We start from the raw sequence: 24,879 nt of genomic DNA on the forward strand, positions 1-24,879 counted from the left end.
GACACTGAACTGAGTTTCGCCGCAACACGGCAGCCCCCGTAACGAGGATGGGACGGCGGCACCCTGTGGAACCAATTCTCACACCTGGAACGCAAGCATGCCATGGTTATTGCATTCAATCCAAAGGCAATCACCCAGTAAATGCGGAACGTTGGCCCAACGTTACATATTTACTGGGAGGGTATCTTAAATACGGAACTTGCCAATAAGGTGCATACCAAACATGGGAGAGACAATATAAATAATCCTTGAGGTATTTTAAATTTGAACCCAACCATGTTGAATTAACCTATATTTCCCCCTGCCCTATGTGTAATACAAACTTTAATTTGAACTGGAGTTGAACTTCTGCACATTCATTTTCCTATTCCAACAGTGTACCACTCTCTACGTGTCCGTTTAATCTCCCTCCACTGCTGGTTGTGCAGTCACAACCACAGTAAATATACACCGTGTTATAGTATACAGTGCTGTGCTACACACAGCCGGTGGCTGAATGGCTCGGAGGTCAGAGCTGGCCTTGCCGAGATGATGTGTTCGATTCTAGAGTTCACCCGCCTGTGATTAGGCTGGGTTCCCAAGTGCAGTGGGTTGATGATCTCAGCCTGGTCACCGATAACTTGCACACAACAAACACGAAATGGAGTCACGTACTAAACATGTGTTGTGCAATCCCCACGGTGTGGTTTATTCGGCTCATGAAGGGACCTCAGAGGTAGCTCTGTGATATCCGCTTCCGTGAGCAGTCCTTTAGCACAGTGGTTGCACTGCTTTGAGAGACCGAAATCACAATTAGCACAGATGGCACCTCCGATTAACACGGTTGGCTACGTATGGTGAAAAAAAGTGCAACATATGTACGTACAATTGGGAAAACATTGGCGAGAAAGACAAAGTAGATAAACCAACGCTAGTATTATTATGCTTTCGTGGACGAGAGATCTGCCATGGATACATAGTTCTGTGGCGTCATCTGTAATTGCTGCCTTTAGCTTCCTCACAAAAGTGTCAATTAAAATGTATTATTGCACTCGAAATACATGCAGCAAATCTTGCACGAGTTACTTGTTCATGAATTATGCAAAGTAGAGGCAAATGCTATTTTTACATTTAACAAAAAATACCCTACATTTCCGTTAATTACACTATGGCCATAAAAGGAAAATGATATAAGAGGTGATGTTAAGCCAACAATGCTATTGATGAACGTATTATATTTTTTTGCTATTTGTTCACCGTGTATCACTGCCAATGCAACGTGACCAAACGTATTGTTACGTTTGGGCAATATAACTTAAAAAAAACATGAAACATCAATAATATAATTCTAAACTACAAATAAGTGCGAATAGTCGGATGCATTCCCCCCAGACTTCTAGTTTATTGCTGTTATCCACGCAAAAGCATGGATAAAATAACGGACAATGGGATAAGAGGAAAATCCACAGATAAACTTGGGGTGGCGGCTAATATAATCATCATAAACGAGAATAAAATATGTTCATTTTACCAGGTAAGGCCCACTGAGCTATGTAGCTCTGTTTCAGCAGCGACATGGCCACCAATTAAAGCTTAAGGAAGTGGCTCGTCACGTGGACATTTATAGCAGCAGCCAAATACTCTGAATGCACGTTCATTCTAAATGTTGAGGGAAAACTAGATGACTGGGAGAATAATCCACGCGAGCACGGGGAGAACATGCAAACTCCAAATATACAGCAGCAGTCGTCAGGGTCGGGATCAAACCCACGACCTCCATACCAGGTGAGGTAGTTAACATCTCCTATCCACCATGGCACCGAGGAAGAGGAGGTCAAAGGGGGGAGGATAATAGGAGTTTCACTACTGTATATCATTAAGCATTGCATAGCTGAGAATAATTACAACTGATTTCAGGATTTATTTCTGTCATATATACGAAAAAACTATGAGTGTATGGGTATACGCATTTTATGTTTTAATTAATCAAAGACTATCTTAGCTTTCGAACGTTGCCTTCACACGTTGCCTGCGGTTTAATTGCCACCGTATGATTGCCACAGTATATTGCGATATACTGTGGCAATCAATAGAAACGATACGAGGCAAAGCAAGGCCACTTCTGCGGGTCTTGCGCCACGTTTACTGATATGTTAGAGCAACACCCTCTCCCCTGTAAACACAGAAACTTACGTTTTTGATCTGAAGCAGCAACGGTAGTAGCGGCAGCAGCGGCAGCGTCAGATTGTGGGTTCAGGTTCCATGGCAATCCGTTCTCTCTGCCCGCCGGCTTCTGCTCCGTTCCCTGCCCTTTGGCTTGCCGGTCGTCACGCGAGTCGCTGCTGCTGCTGCCCCTGCCGCTGCTGCTGCTCCACGTCCCCTCACCACCTCCGCCGCCTTCCGCTGTCTCCTCTTCCATCACGTTCGTTGCCGGTGCGTGCAACGGGTCTGGCTGCTGCTGGTCGCACATGCCTCGTCGCTAGATTTCCATAGGGAAGTTTTCTGCAAGCACAGCAACACAAAAGAATAATAACGCGTAGGTTCAACGCAAGCGAGCCGGGTAAGTGGCTGCAGAGCAGTAGGTTTCTGATGGAGGGCCGCATTTTTTCGAATGATGTCTCTTCACAAAGGGCGTCTCAAAATTCTGAAAGAAATATACCGAAACGTCATCAACGCTAGAGTGGGCTCGGAGGCAGCTATCGAGGACTGGGTTAAGGAAATCGACCTTACAAACAAGTGGGGCAGAATTGAGTGTGGTAACTCCAGAGGAGAGTTCTTCAGCAATATTTATTTTTCCCAGTGAGCCACACAAATAAAGTTGGGTGTGCTGGCCAGGCGCGTGGGCCCTGCACGTGAGGTTGTTGGGCTGATCGGGGTAATGGGAGCGTTGCGATAATTCACTGTGTAACAATTTTTTTTATTTTTTGTTCCTGGGTTTAAGTGTTATTTTCCAATTACTTATGCCTCAAAAGTACAAAAAATGGCTATTATTCCCCACAAATTTTGCTTTTGTGACCAGGACAGTGATACAGTGAGGGAAAAAAGTATTTGATCCCCTGCTGATTTTGTACGTTTGCCCACTGACAAAGAAATGATCAGTCTATAATTTGAATGGCAGGTTTATTTGAACAGTGAGAGACAGAATAACAACAACAAAATCCAGAAAAACGCATGTCAAAAATGGTATAAATTGATTTGCATTTTAATGAGGGAAATAAGTATTTGACCCCCTCTCAATCAGAAAGATTTCTGGCTCTCAGGTGTCTTTTATACAGGTAACGAGCTGAGATTAGGAGCACACTCTTAAAGGGAGTGCTTTGTTACCTGTATAAAAGACACCTGTTCACAGCAGCAATCAATCAATCAGTTTCCAAACTCTCCACCATGGCCAAGACCAAAGAGGTCTCCAAGGATTTCAGGGACAAGATTGTAGACCTACACAAGGCTGGAATGGGCTACAAGACCATCGCCAAGCAGCTTGGTGAGAAGGTGACAACAGTTGGTGCGATTATTCGCAAATGGAAGAAACACAAAATAACTGTCAATCTCCCTTGGCCTGGGGCTCCATGCAAGATCTCACCTCGTGGAGTTGCAATGATCATGAGAACGGTGAGGAATCAGCCCAGAACTACACGGGAGGATCTTGTCAATGATCTCAAGGCAGCTTGGACCATAGTCACCAAGAAAACAGTTGGTAACACACTACGCCGTGAAGGACTAAAATGCTGCAGCGCCCGCAAGGTCCACCTGCTCAAGAAAGCACATATACATGCCCGTCTGAAGTTTTCCAATCAACATCTGAATGATTCAGAGGACAACTAGGGTGAAAGTGTTGTGGTCAGATGAGACCAAAATGGAGCTCTTTGGCATCAACTCAACTCGCCGTGTTTGGAGGAGGAGGAATGCTGCCTATGACCCCAAGAACACCGTCAAACATGGAGGTGGAAACATTATGCTTTGGGGGTGTTTTTCTGCTAAGGGGACAGGACAACTTCACTGCATCAAAGGGATGGGGCCATGTACCGTAAACTCTTGGGTGAGAACCTCCTTCCCTCAGCCAGGGCATTGAAAATGGGTTGTGGATGGGTATTCCAGCATGACAATGACCCAAACACACGGCCAAGGCAACAAAGGAGTGGCTCAAGAAGAAGCACATTAAGGTCCTGGAGTGGCCTAGCCAGTCTCCAGACCTTAATCCCATAGAAAATCTCTGGAGGGAGCTGAAGGTTCGAGTTGCCAAACGTCAGCCTCGAAACCTTAATGACTTGGAGAAGATCTGCAAAGAGAAGTGGGACAAAATCCCTCCTGAGATGTGTGCAAACCTGGTGACCAACTACAAGAAACGTCTGACCTCTGTGATTGCCAACAAGGGTTTTGCCACCAAGTACTAAGTCATGTTTTGCAGAGGGGTCAAATACTTATTTCCCTCATTAAAATGCAAACCAATGTATAACATTTTTGACATGCGTTTTTCGGGATTTTGTTGTTGTTATTCTGTCACTCACAGTTCAAATACACCTACCATTAAAATTATAGACTGATCATTTATTTGTCAGTCGGCAAGCGTACAGAATCAGCAGGGGATCAAATACTTTTTCCCTCACTGTACTTTGAAATTGACCTACAGTATTTTCAATGGTGGAGCCAGGATTTTCAGGTCGGAGGGGCAACCCCTCCAGCAATGAAAAATGTTAGGAGTTGTAAGTAAGTAAGGAGTTGTTAGTAAGTAAGGACTTGTCCCTTGATTTTTATTCGACGCATGTGCGGCGATGGCGCAGCCATCGATCGAGGGTCGAATTCGAACCGCGTTGTGTGATCGGCATCGCGCTCGCTGAAGGTGTTGATGCTTTCAGGGATGTCGTGTACTCTGTATATACAACTGCGCGCAATTTTCTAAGTCACTTGTAACTGCTTTGCCGTTACTTATTGTCAATTATGGACTCAGATTGTCCTATCTTCTCATAGAGTCCCTGGCACGTAATAATATGCTACACAGTGGCAGTGGAGGTCGCAAAATGCCGATTTATTCCTAATAAACCCCAATGATCCGATCGAAATTAGGGATTTCGATCAGATCATTGGGGGGGCACGTGCCACCCCCACCCCACTGGCTCCGCCAGTACCTATTTTCAATGAGAAAACGGGCAAATTTGTGTCATTCCTTCACATAAAGACCCGGTGTCTTGCCTCACGGCAGATGTGGAGCGTACGTTCACAGGAAGTTCCTGTTTTTTATGCTAATTTTGGTCACGTGACCAGGAAGTTACGATTTTAGATTTCCACTGTACCACGCGGGCGTCGGCCATTACACAGATAAGTCAAGATGGCGGCACGCATCGCATCTCAGTGAGACCACAGCCGCACTTGTCCATTGTGGGAGCTTAAAAAGCATTGTCTGTAAGTTTGTGTATATTCCTATAATATTTTGGCAATGCTGTTGTAATGTTGGAATGACCGATATAGTGATGTAAATGCCTTTATGGTGCCGTTAAGTTGTTGTAGTAAATACGAGGCCTAGTTAGTAACGAAGCCTGCGACTTTCCTGATTGTGGATGTTACTTGTGATTTAGTAGGTCGAGTCAGACTTGTGCCTATGTTGCGATCCTGAGAGTAAAGATGACGAAGTATCTCATCCACAGTTTAGTGTTAAGTGTAATGCTGTACATTTGGGGTGCAGTGGGATGAATACACGATGTGCCTGTATGCAACGCACCGGCTTGTGTCTTTGCCTAGTTGTTCAGTGGTAATGTAGGGGCCTGGTCCGTCCATGAACTATTGTTATCTAAGACAATGTTCTGATGCTGTGGTGTTCATTGTGTTGGTATTTCCGGATTATAACAGATGCTGTATCTGTGTTTTCTCACCAGTTTTACTCTGTTACAATCAATAAATGACAATTGGAGTTGGACGTTCATCCTGGCTCCGAGGGTTTATTGAACGCAAGGTTATCTACTCGACTAGCGGTGCAATGCAGCGCACAGCGAGGCCGAGATACCTGGTCACAAAAGCAAAGTTTGTGGGGAATAATAGCCATTTTCTATACCTTTGAGGCATAAGCAATTATAAAATAACGCTTACGACCCAGGAACAAAAATCGTGTTACATCGTTGGCAACAAAAGGCATGGATCAAGCGGTCAACATCAGAATAGCCGGGATAGGCCGTACATCGAGAAATGTTCCACAACGTGAAAAGGGGACAACCTTCGCAGTACGGTAACCCCCCCCTCTCTCTCTCGCTCTCTGTGTCCCGCGAGGGCTACGTTCTTGAAAACGCACGCGATTGCAAAAATTCGCGAATGCATGAAACTTGGTTTAAATGGGGGAAAATGTGGTCCGGTTGTATGAGTGAACATGGGGGGGGGGGGGGGGGGGTAAATGTTTAGTCACAATGACTACTATAAATAAATAATACATTATGAAGAACAATATGGGTTCTTTTTATTACCTTTGATGATGATGATTTGACAACGATGGAGGTGGTGGTGAGGAATTCAGGAGGGTGATTGCTCGGTAGATGCAGGGTGTTCGATAACAACGCCACACGGCTGTTATCATTCCATCAGTCTGGGGGGCAGCGCCAGCCTGCAACACTTTCCCTCATTAAAAATAAGACATTCGCCTTCTTTTTAATCATGGACCTCACACAGTCGACTCCTTACAACAGAAATCTCACACGTTTACTTTCTCACCAAAACTCATCATTACTTCCTTCTGCCTTTTTTCCAGCAGACGCAATTTTTACTCTTACTGGCCGCTTGCGAACCACGATTAAGCGCAATTAACAAGCAAGTATGTACTGTGTCAAGTAAAAAAATGCACAATAGCGAGTCCCGGGCGTGATGACTGCGAGACTTTGTCTCCCTCGTGGCGTCAGGGTCAGGATATCGAACCCACGACCTCCTGCATACCAGGCGAGGTAGTTAACGTCTCGCCACTGCTCGTGAAAGAGCGTGAGGAGGCTAATTGGGCATCCCGAGGATGTGTTTCCGCAGGCTTTACGTGCGACAGGATAAGCGAGCAGATGATGAAAACGTGAAACTCAAGGGAACCCCCCCCCCCCAGTGTGAGTTCGGAACTGGGGGGGGGGGGGTTAAAGCTGCGACGACGACGTGGTGAAGAGAGCTGTGAAGTTAAAGTCTACGTTCAGAAAGCAAATGTTGATTGAGTTGACGATTTAGAGAAAAACGGCCATGGAAATGTCGGCTTCTGTGGCACGTAAGCCAACTCTGCTTATTAGCTTGTACGACGGGTTTAGAGCTTGTGTTGAGCAAGACACAACAATGTTTAAGCACTTTGTTCGATGTCAAACTCGAACTGCGGTCCATACAGCAGTTGTGTGTGTTTTATTTGCAGCCATCAATCTCAAGCACCGTGAACCACCCCCGCTCGTCATCAAAGCCACTGCCCCATGGTTCGGCCCAATCCTCGTGAAATATTTTAGAGCCTTGCGAAATATCGTGGAGCCTCGTCCAATATCGCTGGCATCCTACCTGGACATTCAGGCGGTGTCCAGGTGAGGAGAAGTGTAACCGAGTGCGCCGCGGTGCCGAGGAGATGTTAACTCCCTCGCCTGGTACACAGGAGGTCGTGGGTTTGATCCCAACCTTGACGCCCGCTGTATATTGGAGTTTGATTCTACGTGAAAATATATTTTTTTAAATATAGCTAGATGATTTCGATGTATAGCTTTCGTGACTGCAGGGATTCATATGCTTGGTTCTTTCGGTAAAGTCACGTAGAAGGGAAATAAGAAAATTAAAAAATAATATTATCACAACGATTCGATTCTTGCTGATTGCTTGTGTTGAAATCGAAACGTCGTGAGAATTCTATTGTTTTATTTTATACTTTTATTATTTCCCTTCTACGTGACTTTACCGAAAGAACAAATAATATGGCTAGATGAGTTAATAAAACCCGATGTATGAAAGTGAAATGACTCCTATCGTGACTATGAACACCGTGTACGTAGTGGTGGAAATGTACGAGGGGATTGGAGCTTGCGTTATAGTAACCATTGATTCAATGTGCCAGTCTACGACGGTGGGCCGTACCAGCACTCCACAGAACAGCAGACGTGAACAGCGGCACCTTTCAGAACGGTTCCTACTCCGACGCTACAATGCTGCCACAGAGGGAGTCACAGTAGTGAACGTGGGCTGTGCAGTGCTGGCACATGCTGGAACTTCTGCATTTACATTCTGACCTCTGATTACTACGATGTGTGTGTATGTCCGGGGCAGACACGCCAGGGACCGGCAGAACCGTCTCTTAAAGAATTTAATATTTACGCCCGGAGCCAACCTCTTCACTCAGAGTGGCCCATGTTTACGGCCATGTGTTCATCGGACCTGTCTTTGACCTCTGCTACAGTTTGGAAGTCAAGGTCTCATTTTCCATTAAATTTCACTTTATTTTGGTTTTAAACTCCAGTCTGCTCTCTGCTCTCACGCCGTGTGTTGTTGCCAATTGGATGTAACGTCGATGAATGCATCTGTGAACACATTTTATAACGCGGTTTCGAATTGGATATAACGCGATTGAGTTAACGTAACTGCGTCGCGCGAGTAAGAATAAGCGCTCGTACGGCTCCCTCGGCGTAGCATCGCACGAGGCATTGGGATGCTGCTGGATGATTCTAGATGCTACCCACGCACCTCTGTCTTTGTTTAGCCTGCGTACGCATCTCATGTGTTATCGCGGGCCGTGCTGTACTTTATTAAAAAGCGATTTTTCCATAATGTGGTGTTCCTCAGGAATGCAACTACCGCGTTTATAGGAGAGAGCACACTGCTGTTGTCTGATACAGTTACATTACCAACAAGCACTCCTCCACGATGCTTTGAGCACTTGCATTTTTTGGGAAAAAATTGTTTTAATTAAAAAAGATGCCAACGTTGAAAGCTGTTAAGCGAGTCACTTCACATCCTTCACCCTCCTCCACGGCCCCGTTTAACATCGCTTAGCGACTAACAATGTAGCGCGAAATTTCCACTCATTCTCATGTTTTTATGTCATCAATAAATTATATTGTCAAACTAAAACACGGTAATTATAAAAGAACAAGTAAAAATCAACAATATAAAAAAATTCTCATGAAAAATGCCTGTCATGTTGCTGTTTTCGAAACCTACTAACCTCGAAGCCGTTAACATTGTGTGCCTCAATGGGCTCTTGCTATCTTTGTTAACAACACAAATATCCATTTATTTATCTCAATGCCTGCCTCCAGAGACTTTGGGGATGCCTACTGCTTGAGATGTTTGACCATTTGGGGAGTATTCTTATAACGCGATTTTTCCATAACGCGGTGTTCTTCAGAACCACGACTACCACGTTACAGGAGAACACGACTGTATTAATATTTTACCAGGTAAGTCTCACTGAGCTAAATAGATCTTTTTCAGAAGCGACCTGGCCGCAAATGATTGCTCAACGAAGTGGCTTATCACGTGGACATTTACAGCAGCTAAAAATACTCTAATCGCGTGTTTCTAGATGTGGAGGGAAAAACCGGAGGACCCAGAGAAAAGTCCACGCGACTACGGGGAGAACATCCAAACTCTGAAAATGCAGGTGTCAGGGTCAGGATCAAACCCACGACCTCCTGCATACTGAAGCTGCCAGAATCCTGCCATGCCCTCGAACGCTGCTGCTGATCTGTAATATGCTCAGCTACCGACGGTTGCGTGTCTATCTGGGCGAACAAGTCAGTTCATCTCGAACCCTGAATAACGGGATTCCCCAGGGATCTGTGCTCCAACAACTGTTCAACCGACACACGAGTGATACGCCACGGACATCGCGCAAGTCCACGCACATCGTCCCACAAGTAGGTGTACGCGGACGACGTTCTCCTGGCCACGCAAGCTCACAGCCTCGGTGCGGCGGAGGCCACTCTCAACTCGAACCCCCAACATCATCGCAGTGGAGCACTCCCGACGGTGGCGCCTGTGACCAGACCCAAGTAAGTCGACTGTCTCGGCGTTTCATCTCCGATAACGACGACGCCAACACCACCACCACCACCACACCCGGTGTGCTTTCAACACGCCCCGAGGTTCACCAATCTTGGCGTGAAAACTCGAGCACACGCTGACTTTTGACGAACACCTGAAAAATCCCGACGGGTACAACCAAGACGAGCCGGGGGTGGATGCCTCAGTGCTGTGGACGTCGCCCACTGCCCCTGGCCGACTCAGCTGCAGACAACTGGGCCCCAGCGTGGACAAAAAGCCTGCCACTGTCGACTCGTCGACACGCGATTTAAAGCCACGATGCGCACCATTGCGGCAAATTCAAAATATATATATACACGCCAATCCAATGGGCTTTCTTGTGTTGTCAGACATCGCAACATCGTACGTCCATTGTGACGCTGCAACAATTCACGAACTGCACCGGTCAGAAGCCCGACCAATGCCCACCGATCGTCGACGATGTGACCAACATCCCGCGTGGCGCGAACTCGGTGCAACGTGAAGCCGCCATCGAAATGGCGCGGACCAGCTCGTGGGCTTTAAGCGACGTGGCCCAGCGTAGCCGGTGTGAGCTCGCCTGTGATGAATGAAATGTGTCATTGTGCACTCTGCTAACAGCTACGGGTAGCCAGGTGCGTTTGAGAATGTATTATTATGATTTAAGTGAATGCAATGGTGATAAGGGATTGCACCCCGAGCCCGACGTGCACAGTAGAGTAATGGGCACGTGCCCAATTTAGATGTTGGGCGGATTTTGTGCTGATAAATTGAGCTGCGGTGTTGTGACGTGGAGGGTGTTTGCCGTTCCACAAACACCTGGTGATCAGCTGTTGTGGAGCCGTCCACTTCTCCGGAGAACAGAACACAATCGAAGCCTGCTTATACTTCTGACCTGATGCAGGGCAGCAATGTGGCTCCCCGAGTGGTGCGAATGGCCGCTGTTGAATCGTAAATGGCAGCGAGAAGCAGCAGAGGCTGCGATCCCGCATCCTGTGTAACCCTTTTTGGGGAACGCGTTTTTTTTCCAGATTTTTTTTCACAATAAGAATAAAAATAACGATGACAATGTCGCACAGTTTTAGTTCGAGCAGAGAATTTTTCAGAGGCGCAGAAAACCACTGACAATGTCGGAGGGCAGCCCGGTTGGGCGTGATAATTTCTTGTTCCCAAGCTTTTGTAGTCCTGATTTTGGGACGTTTGGCCAACTTCGTGAGCAAGTGTTCATACATGCGGGAGGAAAATGCTGTGCCCGAAGGTGTGAGGGGGAACACCACGCAATCCCCGTACACGTGGCACCTCGGTGGCGAGATATTAACTCCGTCGCCTTTGATGCAGGAGGTCGTGGCTTCGATTCCCGACCCTGACGCCTGCTGTGTATTTGGAGTTTGCGTGTCTCTCTCTCCCCGTGGTCGCGTGGATTTTTCTCCGGGTCCTCCGGTTTTTCCCTCCACATTTGGAATCAACATGCGCTTATAGTATTTGGCTGCTAGAAATTTCCACGTGATAAGCCACTTCGTTGGACTAGCTATCATTTGTGGCCAGGTTGCTTCTGAAAACGAGCTGTATAGCTCAGTGGGCTTTAACTGGTAAAATAAAATAAAAAAACGTTGAGTAAATACTTTTTAGTAATATTTTACACCTTTTCTGTACTGCCATCATGCCCTCTGACGTAAATTACCGCAAATACCCCTGTATATAGTGCATTGTAAACCATACTCTCTATACATCAGTTGTACACAGTAATAAATTGAGGACTTCGTTATTTCAGAATCATCAGAATCTGTATTTAGACTGGAGGAGGAATCTGATTAGCTGTGAAGCTCTTTTCACCGGGGCCGACCGCATCACAGTGCACTTTTCTGTCACGCGTTTCTCGGACGCTGCTCACGGTGACATTTCGACAAATGAAACTGACCCAAATCACCCATGCCATTGTACTGTACCGTATTAATAATTAAAGAAAGCATTTAATATTTATCTGGCAGAAAAATGACCTGCCTTATTATTACTCACACACGGTGTGTACAGACATTATTTATGTTTTGTTCCGTAGTAATATAACAATAATTAACTTTTATCACGAAAGGACACATTTTGTTTTGGTGCAACACACCATCACGGCTTCCTGTTATATGCGAGTGTGCAGGCAGGATAATCCACAGGCACACCGGTGCTTGCTCAAGCAAATACGCCGCTCAGCTTAGCTCAAAATCCAACGCTTTAGCCACTGAGTTTCCGCTCGATGCACAAAATGCAAGATTTAGCCCTTCGCACTGAAAATCAATGTATGCACCATCTGTGACGCGATTTTAAATCCCAAGCCCTTTAGTCCAACCGCTGCTGGATGAAGGTCTCCCCCATGCCTCGTCCGTTACGGGGGTCGGTGACTTTCCTTCACCGCGTTCGTCAGTGCAGGTCGGTGAAGTGGGGGGGGGGGGGTGTGGAGGTGGCCCGGGACTCGTTCCTATGTCACTCGGCGCCACTGATGGTCAGCCGTGACTGGGAATCACGGTCAGGTCTCCCGAGTTCATTGCGCAGAGGGCGAACCGCTTGCTCCACCGCCCCGACACCCTCGTGTGTTATTGTTGTATTGGCAGTAGAGTCCCTTCTCCTAAAACGCCGCGTGTTGCTTTCAGACGAAATTTGTATATAACGCGATTGAGCGAGCAGAACTACGTCGCGCGAGTAGGAATAAGCGGTTGTACGGTTGCCTCGGTGCAGCATCGCACAAGGCATTAGGATGCTGCTGGATGCTTCTAGATGCTACCCACGCGCCTCAGTCTTTGTTCAGCCTGCGTACGCATCTCACGTGTTATCGCGGGCCGTGTTTAATTTTATTAAAATGCGATTTTTCCATAACGTGGTGTCTTCATGAATGCAACTACCGCGTGGCTTTTTGTGACCACAAACTTCTTTTCCTCACCTGTATATGTAAGATTTCTGATCATCGTCCACCTTCAATAATTTCCCTTGCTGTGTGTTTACAGCTGTATCCTTCCGACAAATATATTTGTTAGTTGAGCGAGCCTGTTGTACATTCACTTGGTTTTACAGCAGAACTCCAACAATACACATTGATATGGGGGGACCATATCAAAGTGGATTCTGTAATCTGCGGCCTACTGTGGAGGTAGAACCCAAATAAACCATTACAAAAATCTTGATTTGAAGCTTTCATGACTGCAGGAATTCATACTCTTTGGTTCCTTCGGTAAAGTCACGGAGATAGAAAAATAACGAATAAATCACGACGTTTCGATAGCAACACAAGCCATCGTGTTCAGGTGAAACAACACAGCAGGCAGACTGCTGAGGCAGGAGGAAATGTAGCGAGAGAGTCACCGCAAACCAGAGGTCACACACGCCTGTGGTGGGCACAACCCAAGGGCAAGTGGGCGGGGCTAGGGATGGAATTTGCAAGTAAATGCAGGATCGCAGAGCTCGCACACCTCGGCCAATCCGAGGGGGCGAGGAGGGGGGGGGGGTGAAATTTACAGAGGGAACAAAAATACTTCAATCTTGATTTGAAGCTTTCGTGACTGCAGGAATCCATACTCTTTGGTTCTTTCGGAAAAGTCACGTAGTGAGAAATAAAACAAATCACGACGTTTCGATCGCAACATAAGCGGTAGTCATCAGGCAAAGGAGTCAGCCTCTAAAGGCAAACTGTTTATAAAGGTTTGGGGATGGGCGTAGCCAATTGCGACTGTCTTCATCTCGTTCTTTAAAATGTACCCGTAGTTCACTTTCAATTGTTGTTAAAATGACTGTCAACATCAACATCTAAGATGATTCATACTTTCTCGATTTAAAACTTTCGTGTCTGCAGGAATTCATATTCTTGGTTCTTTCAGTAAAGTCACGTAGATAGAAAAAAAGGAAAAAAAAGAAAAAATATTAAAGCAAAATAAAATGTAAAATAAAAATAATAAATTGACAATAATAAAAGCAAAAAACCTCACGACGTTTCGATTGCAACACAAGCGGTCTTCATCAGGCGTAGAGAAAAGAGAGGGCAAGCCTCCAAATGCAACTGCTGATATAATAAGGGTTTCCAAAGTGAGCGGGCGGGGGACGAGAGCTGGGAAGAGGAGGAGAGCTGCGTGGCGCAATCAGCACGGGCGGGGCAGCCAATCAGCCAGTGACAATGGAGGAAGAGACAATGGGGGAGCTGGGAGGGGGAGAGACGCACGGCGTGAGGCAGCCAGTGACAATGGAGGAGAGAATGGGGGGAGCTGGGAGGGGGGGGAGCTGGGAGGGGGAGAGACGCACGGCGTGAGGCAGCCAGTGACAATGGAGGAGAGAATGGGGGGGAGCTGGGAGGGGGGGAGCTGGGAGGGGGAGAGACGCACGGCGTGAGGCAGCCAGTGACAATGGAGGAGAGAATGGGGGGAGCTGGGAGGGGGGGAGCTGGGAGGGGGAGAGACGCACGGCGTGAGGCAGCCAGTGACAATGTAGGAAGAGACAATGGGGGAGCTGGGAGGGGGAGAGACGCACGGCGTGAGGCAGCCAGTGACAATGGAGGAGAGAATGGGGGGAGCTGGGAGGGGGGGAGCTGGGAGGGGGAGAGACGCACGGCGTGAGGCAGCCAGTGACAATGGAGGAGAGAATGGGGGGAGCTGGGAGGGGGGAGCTGGGAGGGGGGGAGCTGGGAGGGGGAGAGACGCACGGCGTGAGGCAGCCAGTGACAATGGAGGAGGAGACAATGGCGGGAGCTGGGAGGGGGAGCGATGAGCGGCGTGAGTCAGCCAGTGACAATGGAGGAGGAGACAATGGGGGAGCTGGGAGGGGGAGAGATGAGCGGCGTGAGTCAGCCAGTGCTAATTTATTTTGGGATTGATTATCGTGTAGGTATTTAGATCTGGATGGCGTCATGAATGGATCTTTGATGGTAGCCAGAAGGTTTCCAGCGTATCTTGGTCTCGGAAAAAACAATGTCGTGTGAGCTCACCGCGTTCAAGATGAATGGATATTCGGACCGCACAATCCGCAAAGCTGTATCCCCAACCATGGATAGAGAACCATCTGAGGACCCAATCAAAACCATCACCTTGCCATACATAGCAGGTGTTACCAAAAATATTTCCAATTTTTTGAACAAACACAACATTCAGGTTCGATTCAACATAATACACAAAATCCGTGACCTGATCCCATCTGTGATTCCTGACATGCAATACCCTGGTGTCTACAAACTAAGTTGTGTCTGCGGCAGAAGTTACATTGGGGAAACGAAACGACATGTCTCAGACCGTGTTCGCAAACACAAGGAAGATTTGAAACACGGCAGAACCAATACCTCTGCAGTGGCTGATCACTGCTTGGACGCGGTCGGTTCACACGACATTGTTTTTTTCCGAAACCAAGGTACTCTGCAAACCTTCGGGCTATCATCAAAGATTCGTTCATGAAGCCATCCAGATATATAAACACAGACACAATTTCAACCGAGAAGATGGGTACAAACTGAGCAATCATTGGAAGGACGTTATTAACCAGTGTAGGTCATAATTGGCAGTGATGTTCCCGTCCTACCTACCTATGTCAGCAGTTATTTGCGACTCTCTGAGTTACATTCACTAACACAGCTTGTTCCGATGTGGCTGTGGTTCTTTCCGAGCTTTTTCCGATCTTACGTTTACATGCAGTCCTCGATGTGACGGCGCGCTGCGAGCTTACATTGACATGCTAATCACATTTACACAGTACATTTACATGCAAATTTCTCACTTTAACATCACTAGCCCCCCCCCCCCCCACTTCGTTTGTGACTCTGGGGCTACATCCATCTCTAACCTTTAAAAGCAGCCTGCATCAGCAGCTTCCCTCCTCTTGCTTCCGCCTGATGACGATTGCTTGCATTGCGATCGAAACGTCGTGATCTATTATTTTTTCTACCTACGTGACTTTACCGAAAGAACCAAAGAGTATGGATTCCTGCAGTCAAGAAAGCTTCAAATCAAGATTGATTCATGTAATACCGGATGTGGTGATCAATTTGCTGCTTGTCCCAATTATCTGGTCCAGACTGCACAGCTGGAATGCAACTCTCCTGGCCAAAATAACAACATCTAGGAGCTGTTGAGATTGCCAATCCATTCTCACGGATTTAGGGTCACAAGTGCTGCACCAGCATGATTAATCATGCCAGCATCTGGCGCCAACACCGACTAATCCTCACGACCAAGCTAAGCAGTCAACAGACGGTGTGTAATCCTCCATTGCTGTTACACAGCTCCAAGACTTCAGTGGAGAGAGATAGAGAGAGAAACTTAAAAGTTTTTCTTCTTTCAATATTTCTACGTTGGGATGTGGGCACTGCCGGTGGGCCAAGATGTATTGTCCCATCTGATAGTTGGTCCTGAAAACGCTGGGTGGTGTTGAGGCCTTCTCTTTGGAATTGCTGGGGGGGGGGGGGCGGGATTCTGAACCCTGGAAATGGTAAAAGCGCAGCGATGTGGAATCGTCTCAAATCAGGACGGTGTGCGGCGACTTGCAGGGGGAACTCGGGAGGCAGTGGCAACCGCCACATAGCAGCTGCTGCTCCTTGTCCTTCTGAGAGTGGTAGAGGTCGCGGGTTTGGGTGGGCGCTGACGAAGTAGCCTAGGCGAGTTCCTGCAGTGCACCATGTGCACTGGCCACAGTACGCCGGTGGGTGGGGAAGACATTCGCACGATTGGGTGCCCGGTCGCAGCTTCTTGAGTGTTTGTGGAAGCTGCGCCCGTCCTAGGCGAGCGTAGAGGAAAAACTCCATTTCGTTCCTGACTGATTGATGCCTTGTGGTAGGCGGAGAGGCTTTTGGGAGGGAGATGGTGGGGGCCCATTCGCCACAAGATACCCAGCCTCTGGCTGGCTTTTATGGCCAGGGTGGTTGGTATGGGTGTCTTGCTGAGTTGTGTTTTTTTGTGTGTAAATGGTGACCTCCAAGCAATGGCGGAGCCTGGATATTTAGGTAGGGGGGGCAACCCCTCTAGCAATGAACAATGATAGGAGTTGTTAGTAAGTAAGGACTTGTCCCTTGCTTTTTATTCGACGCATGTGCGGCGATGGCACAGCCATCGATCGAGGGTCGAATTCGAACCGTGCATGATCGGCATCGCGCTCGCTGAAGGTGAATGCCTTCAGGGAAGTCGTGTATTGAATATGCGACTGCGCACAATTCTGAGTCACTTATAACTGCTTTGCCTTTACTTATTTCCAATTATGGACTCAGCCTATTGTCCTATCATCTCATAGAGTCCCTGGCACGTAATAATATGCTACACAGTGGCAGTGGGGGCCGCAAAATGCCGATTTATTACTAATAAACCCCAATGATCCAATCGAAATTAGGGATTTCGATCGGATCATTGGGGGGGGGCACGTGCCACCCCCCCTCCACTGGCTCCGCCAGTGTCTCCAAGATGCTGATAGTGGGGAACTTGGCAACGATCGTGCAGTTGCGTGTCTGGGGGGGGGGGGGGGGGGTTGGGCTCTCTCTTGCTAGATGTGGTCATCGCTCGCCACTTGTGTTGCATTCAGGTTACTTGCCACTTATCAGCCCACGTGACAGTGCATACATGACTTTCATCTGTGCAGCTCGTATAAGGCACGTTCAGAACAGCCACAGACTTGTGCAGAATTCAACAGCCTTGACATCACCATCGCAATTGGTACATAACACAAAGCAATCGTTCACGTCATTGTGCAGAATATAAATAACAACATAAACAAGCAGACAGTTCACCTCCTTGGCACGTCCCATGAGCTACACCGCCTTTTGCGAGTGCATTATTTCATGAACTCTGACCCTCATCGCTGCCCATGGACAATCATCATACTCGACCTCGAGGGATCTCAGATGATGATTTCAGCAATATTGGTTCAACACAAGCAAACTCTGAACCGGTTTTGACATTCACTATCTCATCAGCGGCCACGCTTGCTTGAACCAACGCTGATGAACTGCCAGATATATATATATATATTTATCTGGGCAAAGGCCCTCTCTGTGTTAGACACAGGTCCCAGATCCACGCAAAAACCATAGCACAGAATAGTGAGCCGGTGACTGGGATTCTTCTGGCATGCGACAGAGATTCAGAGATGACTCCTACAAAGAGGGGCTTCTGGGTAATCCTGCGGAGTCAACACGGGCCGCGAGCCCCCGCCAACAACGTGCAGCTGTCCGCTCGGGACGCCCTTGTCACCAATTGCAGCCGTGCAGACACAGGCAGACACAGGCAGACACAGGCAGACACAGGCAGACACAGGCAGACACAGGCAGACACAGGCAGACACAATGGGGGGGGGGGGTGTGCAGCTACAGCCCTTGGACTGACCATGATGGCACACATGTCAAGTCACAAGACTTATATGTTATTGTGGCGCGTGATGGCAATGATATGTTCCGGAGCTAAATGCCAAAGTCGCGGTCTGCTAGCCACGAGAGGGGCTCAGGAGAGAGTTTGTGTGGTGTTGCTATTCCTCCTTCATTGACGGAGGTGCAGTCGACGGCGGCTTCCTGTATGATCCATAGCTTGGGCTGCATGGCCACAATTGCGCTACTGTGGCTTGTCATTTTCGATTTCTATATATCTCTATGGGTCTCCGTGTATATCTATGAGTCTCTATTTGTCCCTATTGGTCTCTATGTATCTTGATGTGTCTCCATGTATCTTGATGTGTCTCCATGTATCTCGATGTGTCTCTATGTATCTCCGTGTGTCTCTTTGTATCTTTATGTATCTCTATGTATCTCTCTGTATCTCTCTGCATCTCTGTCTATCTCTATTTGTCCCTAATGGTCTCTATGTATATCGATGTGTCTCCATGTATCTCGATGTGTCTCTATGGGGTTACTCTACGGTCCATAGTTTGGGTTGCGCTACTTTGGCTCGTATTCAATTGTTAATTCATGAAGGAGATGTGTGCATCGGCCTCTTGTTGTTGTTCTGATGCAGTTGAGAGTTCGGTGGTGTATTGCCCGAGACTCGTGGATTCTCACAAAGTTGAGTGTCTCACGACCGTGCAACGGATTCTCACGCTGTTTATTGTTCTTAATTTGTGTTGTAAATAACTCACTCAGCCATATTTACTGCAGTGGACAGGCAGCTGCCGATGGTTCAGATTGTATAAACTAAAAATATAGACTGTTTTTTATATCACCAGGTGAGGCCCACTGAGCTATAGAGCTATTTTTTCAGAAGCGACCTGGCCACAAATCATAGCTAAACGAAGTGAAGTGGCTTATCACGTGGAAATGTACATCAGACAAATACTCTCAACCAGTGATTCTTCTTAACCTGGGGTGCATCTCATACCCCTAGGGGTGCGAGATGCCCTTTCTGGGGGTGTGCAAGACACAGTCAGATCAATACAACTACTTTATTTGTTAACATTATGCATTGTTTTACGATTGAGAGCCAAATGGGTGCAAGGCTGCAGTGAAGGTTAAAAGTGGAGAGAGGGAAGCCCCGTAGAACCTGGAGACAAATCCACGTGACCAACCACGGGGAGAGAGGCATGCATAGTGAACATTCACTAAACCCTCCCTCTCTCTCTATCCGCGAGGGTTGCGTTCTTGAAAACGTTCGCGACTGCAGAAATCTTGGTTTCAATGTGGAAAATGTGCTCCCGTTGGTGTGAGTGAACATGGGGGGGGGGGGGGATGGTAAATGTTTAATCACAATGACTACAATCAATAAATAATACATTATAAAGAACAATGTGGGTTTTTGTTTTACGTTTGATGATGATGATTTGACGACGATGGAGGTGGTGGTGGTGATGGTGAGGAATTCAGGAGGGTGATTGCTCGGTAGATGCAGGGTGGTTGATAACAACGCCGCATGGCTGTTATCATTCCATCAGTCTGGGGGCAGCGCCAGCCTGCAACACTTTCCCTGATTGCATTCGCCTTCTTTTGATCACGGAGCTGACAGTTGACTCGTCTATACCAACATGGATGAACGAGTCGACTGTGTAAGAACGTATAAAGCACAAATGCACAAGATCGAGTTCAGAGCGGGATTACTGTGAGACTTGAGGGCTAAGCGGGGAGCCGAAGGGGTCGTGACTGACCTTTGCAGACCGTCTCGAACGTAGTAACATGTACAGTAGTAACATGTACAGTAGTAACTTGTACAGTAGTAACATACTGCGTGCACCTCCCCGGTCTGTAGGCACTACGCACACTCGCGAATACCGGAGTCCGGCAGGTCGCGAATTGTGAACGAGTTGACATCTCGTAATTCGCGAATGTGCAAAGCTCGCGAATTGAGCGAGGGTTTCCTGTATGCAGGGCATCAGGGCCGGTGTCGATCCCACGACCTCCCGTTACCGTTGGGCATCGAGGAGATTGCCACACCCCTGGCTCGCCACGAGAAGGCGGTACAGCACGTGGACTAATCGCCGTCCGTTCCCACCTTCACGTCGTGCGCGTGGGCTTATTCTCCGGGCTCTCGGGTCTCCTCCCACACGTCTATAGACTCACTCATTGGCTGATCAACACCTTCAAGTAAATACCCAATGCGGGAGCCTCCTGACAAAAATCGTCCTCAGGCGCACTGTGGCTTTTCTGGATAAGTGACACTACTATCATGATTTTTCGTCACAGTTATGCCCCCAATATTTTTCCTCGGTATATCATGTTGACCCCTCCTGTGTCTAAGTCCAAAGGGCCAGAGCAGAAATTTGTGACCACACGTAAGGTAAACAGCGGGGTCCTTTAGTCGTCTCCAGTTTGATGTCAACGGTCACCGAGGGTACGTTACTTGGTAGCCACTGGCGAAGCCTTTGGGGGGGGGTGGGACGTGCCCCCCCAATGATCCGATCGAAATCCTTAATTTCGATCGGATCATTGGGGGTTATTAGTAATAAATCGGCATTTTGCGACCCTCACTGCCACTGTGTAGCATATTATTACGTGCCAGGAACTCTATGAAATGATAGGACAATAGTCTGAGTCCATAATTGGCAATAAGTAACGGCAAAGTGGTTATAAGTGACTCACATAATTGTGCACAGTTGCGTATACAGTACACGACTTCCCTGAAAGCATTCACCTTCAGCGAGCGCGATGCCGATCACGCACGTGTCGAATTCGACCCTCGATCGATGGCTGCGCCATCGCTGCACACACGTCGACTAAAAAGCAAGGGACAAGTCCTTACTTACTAACAACTCCTATCATCATCGTTAGACCTCCTTTGCCAGTACCAAAATATAATAATATGGGTTTTCCCCTTTTTTCTGGCAACAAAACTGAAACCTTTTTACGAGGAATCATGTCTGCATTCACCACAATACTTGTGGTAAAAATGCAAACAAAAAACACACTCTGATAATATATGCATTGTCCTTGAAACTGATTGGTCCACACCAGAGACGGCTTCATTTTGAGCCTTGTCTCAATTGGTGCTAGACCAGAGGACGCAAAAAGGCGTACAGCTCAAAGACAATGCACTATCAAAGTAATGAGGGCTCTGGGTAAGCATCTACATCATTAGACCTTGTAAAAAGGTTTCAGTTTTGTTGCCAGACAAAAGGGGAAAACCCTTATTACTATAACTCCTATCATTTTTCATTGCTGGAGGGGGTTGCCCCCCCTACCTGAAAATCTTGGCTCCACCATTGTTGGTAGCCCAGCCATGTAAAATGGTGATCGTACAAATCACCGTTATGGGCCACATACAAGGAATTGGAAGCAGTAAAGTGATGCCACCTCTGGTGGTACTGGCTAAGTGAGCTATCTGGGCCTGGCTCATGGACGGTGCGTGGCTAAACTTTGCGTGGCTTAGACGAACAACGTAACGTGGTAGCCAGGACTTGCGATGGGAACGTGACGTAACTATCCATGTATTCCCATGTGTGTGAGTCTATTCACAATCTCAAGTGTGAGTCTATTCACTATCACACAGTGAGTATATTCACAATCTCACGTGTGAATCTATTCATGATCCCACACGTGAGTATTCACAATCCCAAGTCTGAGTCTATTCACAATCCCAAGTGTGAGTCTATTCACAATCCCAAGTGTGAGTCTATTCACAATCCCACGTGTGAGAATATTCACAATCTCACGTGTGAATCTATTCATGATCTCACACGTGATTATTCACAATCCCAAGTGTGAGTCTATTCACAATCCCACGTGTGAGAATATTCACAATCTCACGAGTGAATCTATTCATGATCTCACACGTGATTATTCACAATCCCAAGTGTGAGTCTATTCACAATCCCACGTGTGAGAATATTCACAATCCCACGTGTGAGTCTATTCACAATCACACAGTGAGTCTATTCACAATCACAAGTGTGAGTCTATTCACAATCACACAGTGAGTTTTCACAATTCCACGTGGAGTCTATTCACAATCTCAAGTGTGAGTCTATTCACAATCCCACGTGTGAGAATATTCACAATCTCACGTGTGAATCTATTCATGATCTCACACGTGATTATTCACAATCCCAAGTGTGAGTCTATTCACAATCCCACGTGTGAGTCTATTCACAATCACACAGTGAGTCTATTCACAATCCCAAGTGTGAGTCTATTCACAATCCCAAGTGTGAGTCTATTAACAATCCCACAGTGAGTCTATTAACAATCCCACATCGAAGTCTATTCACAACCCCATGCACGTGAGTTCATTCACAATCCTACGTTTGTGCGAGCCTATTCACAATGCCACACGTGTACTGTATTGACACTCCCACGTGTGCGTGTGTCTATTCACAATCCCACGTGCGTGTGTGTTTGTCAGCCTATTCAGTCTCGGTGGGTGGGAGGTGGTGGGGTGAATCTATTCACAATCCCATGGGCCAGTTCACAATCCCACGTATGTGTGTGTGTGTCAGCCTATTTAGAGTCCTGGTGGGAGGGGGGGGGGTGAGTCTAATCACAATCCCATGGGTCACACATGGATCGTGGCCAGGCTCGTTGCACGCTGCGCCACGGCCGATGCGCCAATTGCTCCACACATGCGCACGCACGCAGCGCATCCTCCCTCCGTCACCTGCGTCGCTCGACACTGCAGTTGCTTCTTCTTCTGCTGCTGCTGCAGCTTGCAGCGTCCGATAGGGACCCTCGTTCAAATTATTGGGGCTAATTTTAACGCGCGCCAGCAATCAGTCGCGTGCGATGATGTCCAAGAGAGCTGAGCTTCGACTCCGGGGGGGGGGTCTCCTGCATCAGCGTCCCAGGCGCACGCCGCTCCTCTCTCGACCCCTCTCGACCTCTCTCTTTCTCCGTCACGCACTCATCGTCATCCTCGCTGTCGTATTCACAATCACACCGCCAGCAGTATCGCCATCATACTCTCGACGCGTTACGATGCCGGGGGGCTGAGCCGAGCTCTCCTCGCCACGCACGCAGCGCGGATGATTGTCGCAGTGGCGTGCGTTGGGCAAATGCGATGACGACGACGACGATGGTGATGTATTGGATGATGACTGGGATGATGATGAGTTTCATGATAAGTGGATGATGATCATGGGTGGGATGATGAGTGGGATGGTAATGATCAGTGGCATGATGACTGAGATGATGATTGCGATGATGAATGGGATGATGATGATGATCATGGGTGGGATGATGAGTGCGATGATGGGTGGGATGATGAGTGGGGTGATGGGTGGGATGATGAGTGCGATGATGGGTGGGATGATGGGTGGGATGATGAGTGGGGTGATGGGTGGGATGATGAGTGGGGTGATGGGTGGGATGATGGGTGGGGTGATGAGTGGGGTGATGGGTGGGATGATGGGTGGGGTGATGAGTGGGGTGATGGGTGGGATGATGATTGCGATGATGAGTGGGATGATGAGTGGGGTGATGGGTGGGATGATGAGTGGGATGATGAGTGGGGTGATGGGTGGGATGATGAGTGGGGTGATGGGTGGGATGATGATTGCGATGATGAGTGGGATGATGAGTGGGGTGATGGGTGGGATGATGAGTGGGAGGATGAGTGGGATGATGAGTGGGGTGATGCACGCACCTCGATGTTGCGTCGCAAGCAGCAGCAGCACGGGGAATCTCGGACGCCGCGCGACCAGCGAGCGGCACGAGGCGATGGTATTCGCTGCTGCTGACGGTGATTTTGTGATGATGGCGATGATGACGAGGGTGCTGGTGGCGCTGGGAGAGAAGACGACTCTCACTCTCTCTCTCCTGAGACAGCAGCAGCAGCAGCAACGTCACCACGACTCTCCTCCCCCACATCCCTCCCTTCACTCCTCCCCTCATCCCCACCCCTCCCCTCACCCCTCCCCTCACCCCTCCCCTCATCCCCACCCCTCCCCTCATTCTCACCCCTTTCCCCTCCCCTCACCCCTCCCCTCATCCCTCCCCTCACCCCCACTCCTCCCCTCATCTCCACCCCTCCCCTCTCCTCTCCCCTTACCCCTCCCCTCATCCCCACCCCTCCCCTCACCCCTCCCCTCTCTCCTCCCCTCATCCCCACCCCTCCCCTCACTGCATCCCCTCACTCCATCCCCTCCCCTCATCCCCCCCCCTCATCCCTCCCCTCATCCCCACCCCTCGCCTCCCCTCATCCCTCCCCTCATCCCCACCCCTCCCCTCACTGCATCCCCTGACTCCATCCCCTCCCCTCATCCCCACCCCTCCCCTCACTCTATAACCCCCCCCCTCCCTTTCAAACTCCGTCCTTCATTCTCTCACCCCCCGTCCTCTCCTCCGTGAGGACCCAGCCAGGTCACCACATTCTGTCGATCGCTGCTGCGGCGCTGCCACTGCCACTCGGTCACGTTCGCTCTGAACATTTATTTTAAACGGTGACCCCAACGCACTGCTTTGAGAAAATGTTGATGGGTTGTTTAGCGCAATGCGCAGATGCTCCGTGCACATTTCTGTGCTGTCGTTTGTAACTTGCGAATGTCCATCCTGCACTGCTCTTCTGTGATGACGAC

General features: G+C 48.3%; 1 protein-coding gene across 2 annotated transcripts in view; it reads right to left on the reverse strand.

Moving 5' to 3' along the window:
* Positions 1–24,143, reverse strand: part of LOC133355619 (microtubule-associated protein 2-like) — a 71,012-nt gene extending 46,869 nt beyond the window's left edge. Inside the window, exons 1-3 of one of the 2 annotated variants that reach the window (XM_061572990.1) lie at positions 23,949–24,143; positions 6,426–6,562; positions 2,173–2,481 (exon numbers count right to left, since the gene is read on the reverse strand). The gene's annotated coding sequence lies outside the window, so the exon portion shown is untranslated. The remainder of the gene's footprint in view (positions 1–2,172; positions 2,482–6,425; positions 6,563–23,948) is intronic. The other variant, XM_061572982.1, reaches the window with a different exon arrangement.
* Positions 24,144–24,879: the final 736 nt, after the last annotated feature.

This window comes from Lethenteron reissneri, chromosome 7 (genome assembly GCF_015708825.2).
Source record: "Lethenteron reissneri isolate LAM-NWPU_2019-01 chromosome 7, ASM1570882v1, whole genome shotgun sequence".
In the NCBI taxonomy this organism is placed as follows: domain Eukaryota; kingdom Metazoa; phylum Chordata; class Hyperoartia; order Petromyzontiformes; family Petromyzontidae; genus Lethenteron; species Lethenteron reissneri.